This window comes from Silene latifolia, chromosome 6 (genome assembly GCF_048544455.1).
Source record: "Silene latifolia isolate original U9 population chromosome 6, ASM4854445v1, whole genome shotgun sequence".
NCBI lineage: Eukaryota > Viridiplantae > Streptophyta > Magnoliopsida > Caryophyllales > Caryophyllaceae > Silene > Silene latifolia.
In genome coordinates this window covers 47,088,467-47,094,466 of record NC_133531.1, presented here as the reverse complement: position 1 = coordinate 47,094,466, position 6,000 = coordinate 47,088,467, and positions in this window count along the sequence as shown.

Below are 6,000 nucleotides of genomic sequence, written 5' to 3'. Positions count from 1 at the left end.
TTATTTTGAGAGTAAGTGGTCAGCTTAAGTACTAGCCAACCCTTTGGTGGACTCCTTAGGGTACTCACTTTGTTTTTAAAAAAATTGTGGGTCTTGGGTGCGGTGGTGTGTATCCGCATGTCTAGGTCTCAAGTGAGATTTTAGGCTAGGGTTGTGTTGTGTCTTGGCCATGTTTTGATAGAACCTCCGAGCCAAGATACCGGTTCGATTACCTTCCCTACCTCGTGGTATAGACTCGAGATTCTGAGTGACTATTGACCATACTAAGAACTTATGCCTGTCTTTGATATATTGCCCTTTCTTGTTTGATGATTCTATGAATCATAGAAGGTGAGATGCAAGCCGACTATGGTTGATAGAGTTTGGATTCCTGGATGTTATGTGATTCACATGATAGTGTAGTATGAGTCGGTCTAGTATTCACATGCTAGGACTATGTGTTGTTATATTGTTGTTCACATGATAAGCACGATTGTCTAGCATCTATATGCTAAGGCTATGTGTTATTCATATTCATATTCTTATGTTTACATGTTATATTAATTATGACATTTCGTGGCTGGGAGAACTCGGAGTTACTCCCCACTGACTGTGGCTTTCGTATTTGTATAAAATGCGATTGATTGAGTAGGTGATGCATATATGGGGTACATGGACGAGCTAGCGAGCAAAGTAACCTTGGGACCTAGATTGACTTTATTATATTGTGACCCTTAAATATTTTTATGTCACATACTTTTTAGGGACATATGTCTCCCTTTCTCATATTTGGTTTGTATAACTTTGTTTCGCGACTTTAGCGATGTTTCATTCATGAGATTTATTTTGGACCTTGCATGTTTGACACCTTCCCATTTGGATATCTTTATAACAGGTTCAGGTTTTAAAAATTACAGGTTTTTCCTATAATGAACCTATTACAAACATATCCATGCAGTTTTATTCTAGAATTACGTGTTTATTTTTCCGCAATAAATGAGGGTGTCAAAGTTGGTATCAGAGCATATTTGCTCCCGACGCACGTTTGTGCACCCCAATATAAATAACTTGACCTTAAAATAATAAACTTGAGAGATGGGTAAGATGGGTAGACTTAGGACCTTATGTTGTAGTCTCTTTGTGTTTGCTCTTTGTTAGGTACTAACCTGTTTGTTGATTGTCATTTAATAATTGTTGCGTTCTTGGATCAATGACCGTGAGCTTATCTATAGCTAATGGAGTTATTACCCTTATTATAAAAAAAAAAAAATTTTGAACTAAAGGTTTTGAAAATATTTTAATGTTTTTCACTGGTTTTAACGTCAATTAGTGTTAAAGCTTGTTATTGGAGACGTCTGATAATTAGTTTTATCATTTGTTGGTGTAAAAATGTATTTTTATGTCTTTGAATTGGAATATTGATGTTCTTGAGTGATCGCCAAGAGTATCTCCGTTCCATTGAAAGGACACTTATATTTTAAGAAGATCAAGATTTAGTGCCTATTCTTTGAGAATTGAAGATTTGTTCAACCTTTGAAGAATGCTTCTACTTCCTTGAAGATGTTTCTCGTTCTTTTTGTATCTCGCCTTATTCTTAATCTCTTGGTGCTTATCCTCCTTCTAAACTTCCTTTTGTTTTACTTTAAAAGCTACGCTTGTACTCCTAACTTGTCCTTTGTTCTTTGCTTATTCCCCCTTAACGCCATTTGATAGTACCCCTTCTTGTGAGGAATGTTGACCTGGGTTGGAAAATTCGACTTTTGAGGAGATTGTTTGTGTCTGACCCTTAATCCTGGTTTTGAGAGGATGTGATGTTAGAAAGACTTAGGTAATGTGATGAGACATACTTAGTGATTCTTATACCTAGTTCCTTGACAAAGTAAGTATAATCGATTGGTGGATTCTTTGTGTTAGGAATGAGTTGCCTATGTGATTAAAGTTATAGAACTTGGCTTTGTTGTTTATGTTTGGGATTTGAAAGCTTAGTAGGTTGAGCATCGTCACCTTAGGAGTAAACATGAGATAAGTTTAGAATATGAATTTGGAAGAAAACCCATTTTTAGATGTCAACAATCCCGTATAGATTGGGGATGTGATTTGATATTAGTTGTTTCTTGAGAACTTTGTTGAGAAGTGTTTGTCAATTGATTCTTTGGTTTTTAAAACATTGAGGTTGTGTCGAGTGCTTGAGATAAAGAGATGCTTTTATACTTGAGTGGTAGATTTGCTTTAGGGAAATCCTAATATGTGATAAGATAGGTGGAAGAAGTATCTAACCGATTTATCACCCCTTAAGCGAGCGTTTATTTTACCTTGACCCTTGTTTGGGATTTGGTCGTTTTGTCATGAAGGTACAATACCCTAATAGGCGTGACCTTGTTAGAGAGAACCTTAAGTTTTAGGAAGCGTATGGTTTAAGCCTTAAAATCCTCTTTCATACCTTTAATCGTTTTCCTCCCTTTCGTTCATACCTTGGTTGGATTTGATTCTTAAGTATAAAAGTTTACCCGTTATTTCCTTGTCTTGAATACCTCCCTAATTCTAATATCTCTTCTTTTGGTTGTTAACTAGTTATCTTTATGATTCGACTCTTTTAGTCTCACATCTTGACATGTTGCTTAAGTTTCCTTGTTGTCTAATTTTCCTTTCTCCTTGATCATAAGCGTTACCGTTCATACCTCATTTCCTCGCTTCATCTTGCTCCTCCTTTAAGTTTGACACTCGTATCTTGTGAAACTCTATCTTTGACATCCTTGTAATTTTGACTTCAATTTCTACCCTATGAAATTCATTATAGCTCTCTTGTTGCTTAAGTTTGAGCTCTCTTAACATACTTTGTTTCTATGCTATCTAAGTTACTTTCCTTTATGTACAACTTCTAAACTTTCAAGCTACCAGTTTTGATTCATTCTTAAAAGTTTATGTCACTTCTGCAAACCTAACCTATTTTTAAAGATTTGAAAATGAAAATTTGACTTAGTTCCCTATTCACTCCTTGAGTATAAACTCATTTATCATGATTTTAATTGCTAAACCTGATATTTCTTTAAGTTTTACCCAATTTCTGTTAACTTTGACCTATCTATGATTTCTTTGACAAAGTTTGATATCATATCTTTCAGGAACTTGACTCCTTTTTAAGTTTAAAAGTGAAATCTCTATTTCTATTTTCACTTTTGCAAAAGAAAATTTGGGTAAATTACCTTTTCTTTTGATTTTAACGTTGATCGGATGTTAGAACTCGTTATTAGAAACGTTTAATAACTTGTTCTACTCTTGTCGACGAGTGATTTTCGGTTTTAAATTTGTCTTTGACTTGGAAGGTTAGCGTTCTTGTGTGCACAACAAGAGCAATTTCGTTCCATGAATGAGACTTATACTTTTGAAAACTTTTCATTAATGTTTCTGAAAGTATTTTGATTTTCGATTTATACAAATAATTTGCTTTTTGACCTTATCTTTGATTTGGAATGTGATGTTCTTGAATGCGCAACGAGAACACTTCCGTTCCTCGATGAGAATGTCGGTTTCGGAAAATTTTATTTGAAACTTTTGAAAGAATTTTGATTCTTACGATAAGTGACCTTTTAAATGTTTTGGTTACCGATTCCAATTTCGGTTTTATTTTTATAACCTTTCATTTATACTTTCAAGTTTCGAGGACGAAACTTTTTAAAAGATGGGGTGATTGTAACACCCCGTATTTTATTAAGTTGGATAAAATTCTTTTAATTGCTATTTTGAATTTAATTACATCATTTAACGATTTATATATATATGCTTAGCTAATTAATTAATTTCCGTCTCATATTTTATATAAAGATAATTCGTTAATATCGTCCTTTCACATAATTATTTTAGGTGGCTCATATGTGGTTGAAGATGAAGAGTAATTTTGGGTTTTAGAAGCTTTCTCAAGTTATTACTTGTCTCTTTGCTAGTGTAAGGTAACTATTCCGAGTTACTCGACGAATTAATGTCACATTAGTAGTTAATGTTGTGCCTGTTGTTTGTTAAGTGTTTAGGTGATTGATAATGTGTTACTTTCGTTTTTCACATGATAGAAATTAGAAATAGCATGAGAATTATATTGTGATAAATTTTATGATTTGGGCCAAAGCAGGCCAAGACTCGAGTGGGCAGATTGACCGAACGAGTTTGGTCAAACTAGGTTTAAACCGATCAACCTCGATTTGACCGATGACCCGTCGTGGGACTCGGGTCGAGGGTTTGTCTTTGAGGTGAGATTGGTTGTTATTGGAAATTTTATGTTATGTCTTGATATTTGTAATTATCATTTCACATGTTGGTTGTTGGATGAATTGGCTGCCTTATACTTCAGTCTTGTTGCCTCTTTGCCATTTTAGCTTGTTCTCATGAATTATGAAATTAACGGTTAACTGGAATTTGGATTATTATTGATAATGGAGATATTGTTGGATTGTCAGCTGAATTGGGTATCCTACTTGTCTTGTGTGGTTTGGGCTAAAGTATTCAAGTGGGACTAGTTTGGGACTAGGTCCTAGGTGAGTATTTCGGCCTTCATCATAGATAGGTCATTATAGTCTTTGACGAGTGTATGTTCACCGCTTAATAGCCTCTGTGTTCCGACTTGGTGGGTTTATATCCAAGTTGGGGCATGACCTCGTTACTTATTTTGAGAGTAAGTGGTCACCTTAAGTACTAGCCAACCCTTTGGTGGACTCCTTAGGGTACTCACTTTGTTTTTAAAAAAATTGTGGGTCTTGGGTGCGGTGGTGTGTATCCGCATGTCTAGGTCTCTGCAGATTTTAGGCTAGGGTTGTGTTGTGTCTTGGCCATGTTTTGATAGAACCTCGAGCCAAGATACCGGTTCGATTACCTTCCCTACCTCGTGGTATAGACTCGAGTTACAGAGTGACTATTGACCGTACTAAGAACTTATGCCTGTCTTTGATATATTGCCCTTTCTTGTTTGATGATTCTATGAATCATAGAAGGTGAGATGCAAGCCGGCTATGGTTGATAGAGTTTGGATTCTGGATGTTATGTGATTCACATGATAGTGTAGTATGAGTCGGTCTAGTATTCACATGCTAGGACTATGTGTTGTTATATTGTTGTTCACATGATAAGCACGATTGTCTAGCATCTATATGCTAAGGCTATGTGTTATTCATATTCATATTCTTATGTTTACATGTTATATTAATTATGACATTTCGTGGTCGGGAGAACTCGGAGTTACTCCCCACCGACCGTGGCTTTCGTATTTTTGTATAAAATGCGATTGACGGGTAGGTGATGCATATATGGGGTACATGGACGAGCTAGCGAGCAAAGTAACCTTGGGACCTAGATTGACTTTATTATATTGTGACCCTTAAATATTTTTATGTCACATACTTTTTAGGGACATATGTCTCCCTTTCTCATATTTGGTTTGTATAACTTTGTTTCGCGACTTTAGCGATGTTTCATTCATGAGATTTATTTTGGACCTTGCATGTTTGACACCTTCCCATTTGGATATCTTTATAACAGGTTGGTTTTAAAAATTATAGGTTTTTCCTATAATGAACCTATTACAAACATATCCATGCAGTTTTATTCTAGAATTACGTGTTTATTTTTCCGCAATAAATGAGGGTGTCAAATGATGACTAGTCGATTACATAGGCAGAGTGTGTGACACTTTGTCGGACAATGACCATTTAGAGAGTCCCTAAGTTCTATTATAGACGCCTGGTCGTGGCGGGGATCTCTAAGATGTTCTAATGAGTCGATTCTTTTGACTGAAGACTATTATCTGAGCAAATGCAGTTTCCGAGTGACTTTGGTTTTTGTCCTAGGTCGTGCCGTGAAAGGAGGCCAAAAGGGCATTTACTAGGTCATGGTGAGCTGTATTGTGCAATAGGATAGATAGGGCATACAGGAATTGTCCACCCACGTTGGGTAACTATATCTCAAGGCCACTCGAGGAGTTAATGACTACAAATGCGTGGCCACGCTCGGAAGTAATCTGTGAGAGATTTTTCCGGT